At 42.7% G+C, this 14,281-nt stretch overlaps 1 long non-coding RNA gene across 1 annotated transcript; it reads left to right on the top strand.

Annotated features, from left to right (window-relative positions):
- The first annotated feature begins 3 nt into the window (after positions 1-3).
- LOC116695525 (uncharacterized) lies at positions 4-5,313 on the top strand. The gene is made up of 3 exons (XR_004333487.1): positions 4-18; positions 1,987-1,989; positions 5,196-5,313. It is a non-coding gene; the product is annotated as an uncharacterized LOC116695525 (long non-coding RNA).
- Positions 5,314-14,281: the final 8,968 nt, after the last annotated feature.

Consider the following 14,281-nt stretch of genomic DNA (forward strand, 5'->3'; position numbering starts at 1 on the left):
GGTTTTACATAATGATGGGTTCTCGTTACAAACCTTTTTGACAGCCAAGTCTCCAATTTAAGATGATTTAGGATGTACAAGAGATTATTCACTATGGTCTTTCTCTGCATTGGCATCACCATGCAACCGCATGATAACACATACGTCCATCCAGTCATTAAACCTGCTTATCCTTTGCAGAATCAACAGTGACAAAAAAAATCTCAGCCAAGTTTCAAGTTCATTTTTGTAGCCAACTGAAAATGTCAAAGGTTATTTATATAGCACATTTACAAACCGTCACAACTGCCCCAAAGTGCTGTACAGATACAGAAAACAGCATAAGATAAAAAGTAGCCGGAAAAACCCTTCTAAAACAGAATATGCCAAAAGCAATATAAAAAAAAACAACAGATAAAAACTTTACTTAAAGCAATAACAACGATAAAATGTCACAGCTCAGCTTATGTTAAAAGCCAGTGCAAAAGTGATTTAAAGCTCTCATTAGAGGTAGCTGCTCTAATAATGAGAGGAAGAGAGTTCCCGAGCTTAGGACCTGCTACTGAAAAAGCTCTGTCTCCTCTGGGTGTCAGTCTGGATCTGGGGCAGTCTGAAAGCAACTGGTCAGCGGACCTAAGTGCTCTGACTGGAGTGGGCCAAATCAGCATATCCGATAAATATGATGGTGCCAGCCCATTGAGAGATTTAAAAACAAACAAGATATTAAAATGGATTCTTAAAATGACGGGCAGCCAGTGGAGAGACGACAGTACAGTGGGGTGATGTGGTCACGGCGCCTTTTTCCTGTCAGCAGGCGTGCAGCTGCATTCTGGACTAACTGTTATCTGCGAACTGAAGACTGATCAAGGCCACAGTAGAATGAGTTCCAGTAGTCCAGGGCATGCACAACTGTTTCCAGCTGGCTATGGGGCAGGTCAGGCTTGACCTTCCCAAGAAGTCTGAGCTGAAAGAATTTTACCACTGAGCTAATCGGTTTATCGAGTTTAAAAGAAGTGTCAATAAAAACCCCAAGAACTTTACAAATGGGCAGCAGTTTGAGAATATTGGGCAAAGAGCACTGTTTACCAGAGACACCGGGCTCCCTAAAAATTACAACTTCAGTTTTTTTGTCATTTAAGTTAAAAAGATTCAGTGACATCCAGTCTTTTATTTTCATGTAGGCATTTTCTCAGAGCTTCAGCTTAGTTTGTTTTGGTATTCAAAGGTAGGGAAATTTGCACGTCATCTGCGAAGCAGTGAAAGGAAATGTTGAATTAGACCAAAGAGACCAAAGACCAAAGGCTGCCTGAAAGGTGGGAAAACAATTTAAATATCGCAAGAATGAAAAACAAATCCATCAGAAGGACCTTTTTAGTGGCTGCTCTGGAGCTTTTGATCATCGATTTGCACACAATCCTCAGCAGATGGAGTTGCCCAGGTGTGGCTTTAAAGGACTTCTCGTCAATGTTGGTTTCAATTTAAAAGAATGATCTTTAATCTCAAAGTACCCTTTGAAAAATGGCCTACAACGTGTCTTAATGAGGTAAAACAGGAAACCCACTGACATGAACATTACAATCCCTGCTCAAAGCATGCTACTGTCATGACACTTTTCAGAAAGACTGATTTAAAAATGAAACCTGTGGGGGGAAAAAAAACAATTCAAGATTCAGATGCTAGCCAGTTCTTTGTGATTTTTCCTAAATCTTACAGTATTACATGAATTTTCATGATGCTTTGCAAGGCTGAAATGTATGACGAGAGCACAGAAGTGTCTTCAGATCCTACTTGGATTCGTGCTGACTTGAGTGTCCCCATCTGTGAGTCCACCTTTAAGACCCAACATCAAGGTGGAAATGACAGTGTTTTCGGATCCCTTATTTAACCCATTTGGTGTGAACCCTAACAGGATCTGAAGCCTTTTGACCGCCCGAGGGTTTCTGTAGTTCACATCAGATCCACCAGGAGGAAGTGTTGGTTCACGCTTACCAGCACCTGCACTCTGAGCAGGTAATTGCTGTTGAGTTTTTCTCACATGCGCTTCAGTGTTTGTGTGCCACATTGGTGAGGGAGTTTCCTGTTCTTTTGGCTGCGTTGATGAAGGTTTATCTATTCAGCGCCGCGTGTACCCGGAATTGATTTGACATCTCGGAAACAGTGAATGACAGCCTGCTTGGCACCTGCGCGTAATCCTCATTTAGATGCTCTGTCTATTAGTCCTGAGACATAACTTGGTGTGTTAAATTCACAGCTCATTCATTCACACACACACACACACACACACACACACACACACACACACACACACACACACTGATGATAGACGGATTGATACACATAGAGTGGATGTTTTTTTCTGTGTTTTTTTTTCTTGTGTGTCAATAACAAAACATCCTTCCTCCTCTATCTCCTTCTCACTCTATTTTTCTTCCCTTTGGCCTCACCCCCTCCTTCTGTTTGCCTTTCCCCTGTGTGTCCATTCAGGTGTGTGTGTGCGTGTGTGTGTAGAGACAGAAAAGAGAAAGGGAGGCTTGTGAAACCTCAGAGTTCCTGTGGTTGCAGCCCTTCTTCCTCTCTTCCTCCCTTCCTCTCTCTTTCGCTCTCCCTACAGACAGCTCTGGATCTGACACTTGAATAAATATAAAAGTGCCATATTTTTTTCTCTTTCTGTCTGAGGATTCACAAGCAGCAACGCACAGGCAGCGAAGGGAAGGGCTTTCTCTCATCCAGTCTTAACGCACATTAGAGCCTGTGGAAAAAGAGATAAAGTGCCACAATTGCACTGAAGATGTTTAATTAGTGGCACCTTAAAGGAGAACGCTGATGACATTGTGTATTTTTCTTTTTGTCAACAAATCTCATGAAAAGACCGAATCTGACTATGAATTATTTATCTCACTAATCATTATTGCCTGATGCAGCTTATCCCTCCATGCCCTAGACATTCACTATTAAAAACACACCAGTGTACCAAAAATAGTCCTCATAACTAACGTTTGACTAACATTTGCTAAAAACAAAACAGTGCCCAGCTCTTTTAGCAAAAAATAAAAAAGAAAGTTCATGTTTGTGACTCAGTTTTAAAGATTTTAATATATTTGCAGTACTTCACCCACCATTCACGTCACACCACTCTCCCTGAAAGCTATGCTGTCGCCGCTGCTGCTCTTGTGTGTAGCATTTAAAAAGCCCCGCCCCCTCCACCCTCAGCATCCACCTGTGTGCTCTGAATGAATCCAGTGGGAGTTGGCTGATTGAACTTTATTTCAAAAGATCACAAGTTTTGGAAAGCACTTCTGTAAAACTGCCTGAAGAAAAGTGTATGTGTATAGTCCTGCTAGGAATGCACAGGGGCCGCTGTGTGTGTGTGTGTGTGTGTGTGTGTGTGTGTGTGTGTGTGTGTGTGTGTGTGTGTGTGTGTGTGTGTGTGTGTGTGATGATGAGGATGATGATGATGAGGATGATGAGTCTGAGCAAAAAGAAAGAGACAGCGAGATAGAGAGCGACAGAGAGCGAGAAGCGTCTTGATTAATCATGATTGACTCATTCAGAGCCCACTCGTCTTTTCCACCTCGCTCCCTCGCTCCTGTTCTCCTTTATGGCTTGATTACGGAGACGTACTCTGTCTCTCATTACCTCCCCTCCTCCATCCCTCATTCCTTTTCTCCATCTTTTCTCTTTCTCTTTCCGTCTCTGCGCCGGTTTATTCATCCGTCCCTGGGAAAGGAGGCTGTCAATCTCCGTCTGCCGCCTCTCCATCCGCTAACCCGCCTCACGTCCCTTCATCTACCCCCTCCATCCATCCATCTATTTCTCCCATCCATCACTGTCACTCTTTTTCCTCTCTTTCTCTCTCCTTCTCACCCATTTCTGCCACTCTGAGACTCTTTCATATATCCATTTTCTCTCTTTCTCCGTTCATAGGCATCCTCTATTTATCTCTGTTCCCCCCTTTTTTTCTCCTTCTCTGCTCTCAGAATGATCTGTTGTTCCTGTGTGTCTGTCAGGGACACTTACATAAATGGAAAAAAGCAAACACACTGATTTTACTTGCTCTTTCTCTCTCCCTCCCTCTCTCTCTCCCTCTCTCCCTCTGTCTGTCTGTCTGTGCCTCAGCTGGAGTAGCAGTCAGTGTTGACACAACCCGGTCTAATACAGATGCTTCCAGAGATGCACCATGGGAAACCATCTCTTGGCCTGCTTTTCTAATCTTGTCTCCTCTTTGTGCAGTTCCTCATTGCACACACACACACACACACACACACACACACACACACACACACACACACACACACACACACACACACACACACGTGTATAGTATGTGTGTGGATATCGTATATGAGCGTGTGTCCCAAAAAGAGGGATGAGAACTATTCAAACTTTAATGGAGTCATGTGAGATACAAACAACTCGTCTCTCCCTTCTTCACTCCCTCGTCTGTCCTCTCCTTTGCTGACCTTCCTTCTCTCTCTCTCTTTCTCTCTCTTGCTCTGTCTTTCTCTCTCTCTCTGATATTGTCATCTTTTTTTAAAGAAACCGCTCTAACCTTCTGTCTCTCCTCTCTGTTCTCTCTCCTCGTTGCTCATTTGTTATTCTCTTCATTATTTCACCCCATTTCTCCCACTCCACCTTTTAAGTTTTTTATCTTTCATCTCCCATCCCGTCTTACTGTTTGACTAATAATGACTCTCGCCTTATCTCCATTACTTACCGTCTATTTTCGTCGCTTGTTTCTGTCTCTGAATTTTTCTTGTTCTGCTGCCTAATGACTTTGCTTTCTTCAACCAGTGCCTCAACACTTTCCTTTTCTTTCCTTTTATCTTGGACACTGGCTTAGAAAATCTTTTTACCAATCACTGCCAATGAACCATTGAGCGTGAAGGAATAGTTTGAGAAAGTACTATTATTGTTGAATTTGTGTTATGCAGCTGGAGCCAGGACATGTCTGGCGTAGCGTAGCTTAGCGTGAAGATGAAAAACGGGAAGAAACAGCTAGCCTCGCTGTCTTCAAAGTTAAAAACTACACCTCTGAAATGGATTTTACATGATGTGTCTCTGTGTTTAACATAGTTCCAGTTCCAAACAGCTCCACCTGAAACCACAAACTGTCATTACTTTTCGGTTTATGTAAGTTAAACAAATTTAGAGAGCTGGAGAAACCAAATTCTGGTCAGGCCAATCACATCGTGTATAGAGTCGGTAGGCGGGCTGAGAGTTGCAACGGTTCCGTGTGAATTCCCTGCTACTTGAAACCAAAGAAGATGGCCGCTGCTGCTGGAGAACAGCGGCCTTTTGAATCGGCTTTAGCCCGCGGCTCTGGAAGACTTGGAGTTAAGCACCAAAGTCATTCTTAAAAAAGGAAGATGTGTTTCAGAGTTTTGCCGACTGGATACGGCAAAGGTTTAATCTATCAACTAGCGTTGCTCTGGTTGGTTGTAGCGCCATCCTATTGCGTTCAGAGGGAATTTGACAACCGTTTATCCCGCCCCTCGGATTGAGCCCTGCCAATGGTGAGTTCCCAGATCCAACATCATGATGTGCGTCCTGCTTGTCATGCTACACTTATCATTAGATTTAGCGTTTCGCAATTTGTTTCAATATTGGTAACCTTAAATGCACATTTACCAGCGATCAGTCTAGCATATAGATTGTATATGGATGATGCTTCTCCACTTCCTCCCACTGTACTAAAGAGAAGAAAAAAATATTGCTGATTAAGACGCTGCCATCTTGTAATAGGCTCGTTCGAGATGAGCCAGGTCTGCGCAGAATCGATCACCGGCGATCGGCGCCCGGTGCATGCCGGTTAGATTTGAGTCCGACTTGATCCCGACTTGCTCTGACGTCATGCACACGTGGGCAACGGAAATCTCACGAGAGCAAGGCGGCCGCAGTTCTGAGACGCAGGCGGCGCAGTTGCTTTTTACCGACTGCAAGAGCCAGGCGGACCCAGAGCATGCTGGGAAACGCCGGCTTCTCAGCTGATTTAACACCTGATTGGTTTACAACATGATGACGTTTTATATAAACTTTTTATTGTTTTTGAATCGGAGCGATTTTAATTGCTATTTGTCTGATTTAAAGACTTATTCTGTCCAGAACACATGTTGTGAGGCTGATAGTTAAGTTTAGAAGTCAAAGAGACTAAATCCGTTCAGATCACGGATCATCTCCAGTCTGTTGTTCATTAAAATCAGCAACAGGTCGCATGTAGAGCACTTTGCCAGCTACTCTGTCATAACTAAAACAACTGGAGACTGTGTACCAGCTGGTATGTGGGTCTGATTATATTTTATTAAATCGGAATCGCACCACAGTGTTTTCATCACTTCCTGTCCAGCCTGAAGGCGGCTGGAATCGGCTGGAAACTATCCGACTTTACCGCAGCTTTTTGTCCCCGCCCCCCGCTGCTACCGCCTGCTCTCGTCCACTTTACAGGCGAGGCGCAGTTCATCTCGAACGAGCCTAATCACAGCTGTCAATCATGACGTTTCACCCCGTTTTTATGGCATCAAACAACTTACAAAAACCAACTTATCAGAAAACGTAACACTTAAACAAACATCAGTGTGATCAAAACTAAAATGACAGAATCCGTCTTTAGGGAAAAATGTTTTTGACACACCCTTGGATTTTTTTGTTTGGCCTATGTCCTATCCACTAACATGGAGGATGCTTCAAAGTTATTTTTCTTGGTTTAACACATTTCCTGTTTACTCCTTTGTCTTCTTCCTATTTGATTTTCCCTCTTTTTTATTTTATCCCTTCTCTCTCTCTCTCTCTCTCTCTCTAGTCTCTCAACCCCCACTGGTAATGTTTTTCAGTGTAGAGCCCTCTCCTGTGTGGTTAGTGGGCTGTTACCCAGCTGCCCCTGATACTTCCTGCCTGTCACTTCCAATCCTGGTAACAGTGCACCTAAAACCCACACACACACGCACGCACACACACACAACACACACACACACACACACACACACACACACACACACACACACACACACACACACACACACACACACACACACACACACACACAAATCCTGTCTTTCCCTGACACAAAAGCATTATTTTTCTAAAATAAATGCTACTGTTTTTCACACACATACTTGCAAAACCAGTTGTGTTTTAAGATACACACAAATACACACAAATACAGATGCAGATGCACACATCCAGGGCGGCAAACACACATACTCATAGGCAACACCAACACACACTGGCAGTCATACAGGGGTATGCTATACGTGAGGATATGTGGATGCACACACACACACACACACACACACACACACACACACACACACACACACACACACACACACACACACACCACACACACACACGCACACACACGATGAAAGCAAAATTCATTTAGCAAGTGTCTTCACGCTCTCTATTTCTCTCCTCTCTCTCCTGCTCTATTTGCAGCCTGTCACCCAGCTCCACCTCCTCATCCTCCTCCTCCCCTGAAATCAGGTCTTCTTTTTCTCTTCTTCTATCTATTGTCTTTTCTAATGTTTTTCTTCTTTTACATTGTTATCGGTCACTCTCTCTCTCATCTCTGTGTTTCTCAGTTCTATGAAACAATTCTTACTCAAACACAAACATGTACTGTAAATAAATAGGTAGATAAACTGAGTGTGAAGGTCCACTCTTGACTTCAGAAAGAATAAAAAGTACACAATGTCCGCTCACTGTGGAATTGTGAGCTGTGTCTCATGATCTTCCACAACAGTTTTTTTTGTTTGTTTTGTTTTTAAATACTTTTTCAATTAATTGTGTCTTGCGCTTTAGTTGTGCATGCAAAAATTATTTGAAAAACCTTTCTGGACTCTTTTTGCTGCTGTAAGGGTATTTTTCTCATATATTTCCAGATATCTGACCAAGTGTCAACAACAACACTCCCCCTTTACATATCCCCAGCGTGGCTACAAAGTCTGACAGCTCATTTCTGTTCATCTGCAACAGCAAACTTCCGACTTTGACGGCAGATGAGCATTATCAATGAGCAAGGTCAAAGCTCGTCAGTTGCTGCCAATATTTAACAATCATATAGACAGAATTTATCATAGAGGAGGTGGATAACTTTTTCCCACAGACAGTAGCTTCAAAATACCAGAACCCAATGTAGCCACACGTACATTTAGAAAAAAAGCCCCTCCTGTGATAATTGCATGCCAGAACAAATTGGCAGGAACGTCCTCACATGTTCTCTGGGTGTTATTGGGTGTAAGTTACTCTGTGAAACAGTGAAAGAGAACAACAAAAAAGTTCTTCCCAAAATAGCATCTGAAAGACACAAAATGATATTGTTATAACTTTACACATCATCTGTTCATACAGATTATAAAGTATATTTGCTCTCTCTCGCTCTCTCTCTCTAAGAGGCCATCACCAGGGCTCTTCCGGCTTTGAAATAACCTGTTACCACATTCTTTTCCTTCTTTTCTTATGTCATCAATTTTGGTTTTTAGTGTTATAAAGTGCTTTGAGTCTACAATGCCACCTTAATGCAACTAATTGTTAGCTTGTTTTATCTGCTGCCACTATCAAGCTGAAAACATTGGAAATAAGTCTTACATTGAGAAACATGATAGTATGAGAAGGGAAAACCTGTGAAAAACTGCAGCTGATATACAGATTGTCCATAAAATAAGCTAGCATTCACACTGGCAGGTGAAGTGTTGTCGGCATGTCTGACATGTGTTGACAGTTCATGGGTTCACGGCCGGGCCTGTCCCGTCCCGTCTATCACTCCAGTCTCACACTCCCGGCACCCCTGGTTGGCTCTATAGTTTCTTGGAAAGCACTTTCATCCTGATCCTCATCACTAATTCATCTGCTTATGACCTCCATCCATCAGCCCTAGCTCACGTATGAAAACACCTCGGGCTAACTTACTACAATAGTGGCCTGGCTTCCTCCTCACGACATGAAACTGACTTGGTTTCTTTTCTTTTTCTCTGTTAACACAGGGAGAAAAAAATCTTCCTCCCTATGCCACTTTCCTCTTCCTCTTCATCACCTGTCTCTCTGTTTCTGTCTCCTTTTTTTCTTATATTTTCTGTTTATACTGTTCTTTTGCTTGTTTTTTCCTCCCTCTCTCTCTGCTTTTCCTTTCTGGCTCTATTTATCCGAGCTCTGCTCTAAAAGCAAGCATTACAGTGAGTGCCAATGACAAGATAATGGCCTGTTTGAATAGTTACTCTCCTGAACACAGTGTGACTGTTGCACAGGGATCAAGGTTACAAACTGCTGCTCATGCATTGGAAACCATTAAGTTGCGTTTTTTTTTTTTCACATCGGGTGACTTCTTTTCAATGTTTTTGAAAGAGTACTTTTTTTTGCCAGCTATGGTTTGTGGGAACGATTCAAAGTCTTTTGTATGATTTTCTAAATACATGTTTGTCAAGCTGTAACATGTAAGCTGTGCTCAATAGCTGAAATGCTGATGCTTCTGTGATACGGTGTTTTCAGCTGTCATCTGTTGAATGCTACCCAGTGGTAGTTTGCCAAGCCCACATCTCCACGTCCCAACGCTGCACATCCATTTGAGTCTGTCTACTGGGTTTTATCCACGCTAGATGCAAGGCTTCAGGGATGTCAACGTATATCTGTTGGTCGGTCGGTTGATCCACCACATTGGCCAAGAATGAAATGTCTCAATAGCTACCAGATGGATTGCCATGAAACTTTGTACAGACATCCACAGAGGATGAATCCTAATGATGACGTTTCTTCTAGGGACACCATGAGGTTGACATTTCTGGTATTGAGTGAGTCACCCTCCGGTTGAAGTATAACTTTAGTAATCCCTTGACTTTTCATTAAGGGTCATCATCAGGCCAAGTTTCTTTACTTTTTAGGCGACCCAGTGACAATTGTTTGAGGCGCATGCCACACAACTGCAGGACCTCTGTTGCATGTCATACATCATCCTCACTGTTGGCTTTTCTCTTTTCCACGATATCCACCTACATGTCATCTTTGGGTATGTGTTGGATATGCGTATTTACATGCACATCTCCACATTTCTCATAGTTTTAAATGCTAGCTGCCTTATTTATATATTGTATTTTAACATTATTTATAATTGCGGTTTTTAGCTCCTGATCGTTTTTTATGGAGGTTCGATTCAACGTTATTCTGTTCTACACTGCACGTCCCAAAGTGTTTTTGGAATGACAATAAAATAATCTTGGATCTTGAATCTTTAAACATTTTACACTTTAAAATATTTACACCAGCATTCCCTGCTCTGTTACAGGCATGTCTGAACTAATCATTAAGTAAACATTATGTTTGTGAAAATCAGCTAAAAACTGAAATTTTAAAAACCTTTATCAAACACATGGAGTAAACTGAACAGCGTACAAACACAATCCTGCAGCTCATATTTTTAAATCCACGAAAAACCAAATCTAAACCACTTATTTTGTATTTTTGTCAGCCCTTCATACCTAATTTGGCCTTTGAAGACCACAGTTTTAATGTGGCAGGAAGCAGGATTGTGAAATGTATGAGTTGGTAGCATTCAGCTGGCTATCTCTGGTTACCTGTGCAATCTATCATCAAGGACTGCACTGCAGGGAGCTATTAAAATAAATAGTTTCACCACAGCAAGTCCTATGTCCGATCAATGACTCAGTTGTTAGTAGTAAGTATAGCAGGGTTCAGACATGGGATGAAGATGGAAAGCTACCTTTGTTTTTAAAAATGCTTAAATTTGGCTCTTGGTCTGTGTAAATGTCCACCTCCTTCATCTTTGCATTTCTGCTCGTCTTTCCTCCTTTTTTCGCCCTCGACCGTTTTTTCATTACTCTCACCAACCCTCCTACTCCTGTCAGTCCTCTCCCATATCTACCTCGTGTCCTTCACTTTTCTCTCATCCTCCTTTAATGTTTGTCATTGCCATCCTACCAGTCTTCCTTCCTTTCTTTTCTTCCATCTTTTTCCCTCCTTCCTCTCCCTTCCTGCAGACAGCCGTTTGCAGCGCTGTACATGGCACGGGTGCAGGGTGGTAGTGATGTGGTCGGACTGTGGTCTGTTTGCACTGCCACTGTGGTTCATTTTGCTTACCAGCTTGCTGCTTCACCCCGTCAGGACCCGGCTGGCTGCCTGGCTGGCCGGTCTGATGGTTGAGAGACTAACTGCTGCGTAATTGAGGCGGTGGAGCAAATGCATGCACACACACACTGCAACTACCACAAGCCTGTCATAAACTATCCTTGTGTGTCACTGGAGACCCAGGCCAGCCATCAGTGTCCCATTGCTGTTCTGTTTCCAGCTTAATGCTCCCTGTTGTCTTAATGCTCTGACAACACCACCAAATGCCATTTATCATCCGATAATTGCAACCTGCAAAAAGCTGGTCAGTGATAGAGGTGAGAATGATTAATGTGATGACTCATACTTTTAGTCTGGCTGATGGGAACTATGTTGTGAGAGGCAGAAGGTGCGTACTGTGTCTGCAGGTGGCTAAGAGTGTGTGTTCAGCTGCATGTGGCCATTGGACAGGTAGATCTATATATAGTGGAGTGGATTATGAACAAAAAGGAGCAGATATGTACAGAAAAAAAGGCAGAAAGTAAGGAAATAAAACTATTATACCCAAAAAGTAAGTAAGTTAGTATAAGGGTTTTTTGGGTGCAAGATAAGGGTGAAACATGCAGTAATAAAGTCATGTTTTGAGCTTAAATGTGTGTTTGTGCAAGTGCGTTTCACCGTCTGTAAGGAGGCAAGAGAGAGAAGCCGAGTCAGACAGAGAGGGAGAAAGGAAGAGGAAGCAGGAGGAGGGTGCTGCCAGAGGGTGAAGGCAGGAACATAGAGCAAGCTGTGTTGATTTGATTAAATTCAGTTCTGTTCTATTTGCAGGCCTAGTTACTCAGCTATATTTGTACAGTGCTGTCTGCTGAGTTTTCAACAACACCGACACAGACGCCTGGGAGAATAGGAGATCTGGTATTAGGCTCTGAAAAGCACCTTTAAAAAGGATACACTAAGTTTTTGGGGGAGATTAGACCTGTTAGTCAGTTTTTTCCAATGCCACTGATACCAAATAAATACATGTTTACTCTTGTGCTCGGTGCTCACACTGAAACACACATTATGTAGTACGAAAATATAACTCCTGCATTCATAGACATCACCAAGCCGAGGGTTAACATGTTGTTGAAATCAGGGAAGACTTCTGAAAGGCGAAGACTTGTTTCCATTACAATACAAGTCTGTCTCAGCCCTTTGGTTGTGTTGGAGTTCAGTTTGGAGTGTGCAACCTGCCATCATCATTCATCATTCCGTTCATTTTTACGCATTAATTAGCCAGGTGGCCCATACAGAAAAGTAAGAGAATACTGTAAATGCTTTTGCGAAAAACGGTCCTTGAGCACCCTCATCCGCATTTTCTTGAACAAAGGAAATACCAGGCTATGACGGCTGGCTTTTCACTCCACCTTTGAGTGTAGCCATCTCGCTTTGCATAACCTGGTTGGATGACACACATTGTACGAAGTAGTTTATTTCAAGCATTCTGAACCCTTTATCTATAAAGCACTTTATTTGAAACATACAGTACTGAGGCCCTCACAGTCACTCATAGAATTGGTACCCAAAAACAAAAGCAGCTTTACTAGGTGAGAATCTGAGACGTATCAGCTGTTAATGATGAGCGTTCGGAGTACAGCCAGTCGATATCTAAGAGTTACACAATATCCCTCTGTGAGTACAACAACAAGCAATCATTTAGCTGAAGCAGACAGAGACAACAACAATGCAGCAGGAATGCACAATGTTGCCAGTGAAATCATTGAAGTCTTAATAGGACCAAATGCCTCCTGGTAGAGAGTTCAATAAGCAAATATTTCCTGAAAACAAATCCAATATCAGGCACAACAAATAATAAAAAAAAAGATATTGCTTACCAACATAATTCAGTTGAGGGAGCTGAAAAACAATTGCATTTAGTTCAGAGTGGGATTCAAAGTTTCTCTGAATGTGTTTATGAGTATGATAGATGGATGGAGCTTGGTGAGTCAGTATGTCGATGTCGGTGAGTGTACAGCGCTCTGAGTCAATGTCTGGTGACAGCTTGGGAACAGTCAGCCAGCAAGCACCAGTCCCACGGGATGCTCAGACTAGGTCACACACACACACACGCACACATGCACACGCACACACACACACACACACACACACACACACACACGCACGCACGCACGCAGACTGGCTTGATGCTCGCTCAATGTCACTTTGACATTTACTCTCTCAGGGAATGCTGCTGTCACTGAGGACAATGTGTCATAAAATGGAGGCAAATTCTTACAAGGTTACTCTGTATTGTACACATACACGATGATAAATTATTGTACATGTAGGCATACTGTATATTGTAATGTTCAATATATGGATTGAATCTGGTGATTTCCAGTCCAAGGTTTACACCACTTTTAAGGTCTGTCATTAGTTTCCCTAGTAATAGTGATGGATGTGGAATATATTGCACAACTGTTTTTAGTTGGATGTCTCATGTCTGCTGCCAAAAACTCATCAGACCGGACACACAGCATTGGTTTCTGTCAAAGTCACATGCACACACACACACACACACACACACACACACACGCAGGCGCATGCACGTTCCCATCCTGCCAGATGGTGTCATTTGGCCAGCAACCTTTCTCTGCTCCACTTGCCTACAAAAAAAGTCTATCCCAACAATTTATTTAAAGGGTCACTTCACCCAAATTATTAGAACTATTGAGATCTCCCATATTCCCTGTTTCTGTGGATGCGTCCACAAACCTCTCTGTCAACAGTTAACTCGACTGATAACCTCTCACTCCTGCACTTCCCTTTACCTCCAACCACCTTGTTCTCCTCCATGTTCATGTTCTTCTCAGTTCATATCTGTTAGCTCCTGATGATGCAGTTTCCTTCTTTTATCCTGTTACGGATACGGTTGCCACGGAGAACAGGAAGATCTGGAAGGAAACTAGGTTAATGTTTGGAGGTAAGTTGTGTTAGGGTTCTAGGGCTGGTTCGCATGATGTGGATCTGTCTTACATGGTTAGTGTTACTAATGTCACTCCGTTGGCGGGTTTAACAATGCGTGGGTGTGTGCATGTGTGTGTGTGTGTGTGTGTGTTTTTGGTCTCAATTCAAGATGTTTCAAATTGAGGGTTGTGGTGGAGATCCTAGTTGGAACGTCTTTAGTTTCTAAACTTAATTGGCATCACAGGGCCCAGGCAATGTGCCAAGTGTGTGTGTGTTTATGTGTGTGATAATGTGTGTACAGTACGTG

The sequence above is a fragment of the Etheostoma spectabile genome, chromosome 9, assembly GCF_008692095.1.
Source record: "Etheostoma spectabile isolate EspeVRDwgs_2016 chromosome 9, UIUC_Espe_1.0, whole genome shotgun sequence".
NCBI classification, from domain to species: domain Eukaryota; kingdom Metazoa; phylum Chordata; class Actinopteri; order Perciformes; family Percidae; genus Etheostoma; species Etheostoma spectabile.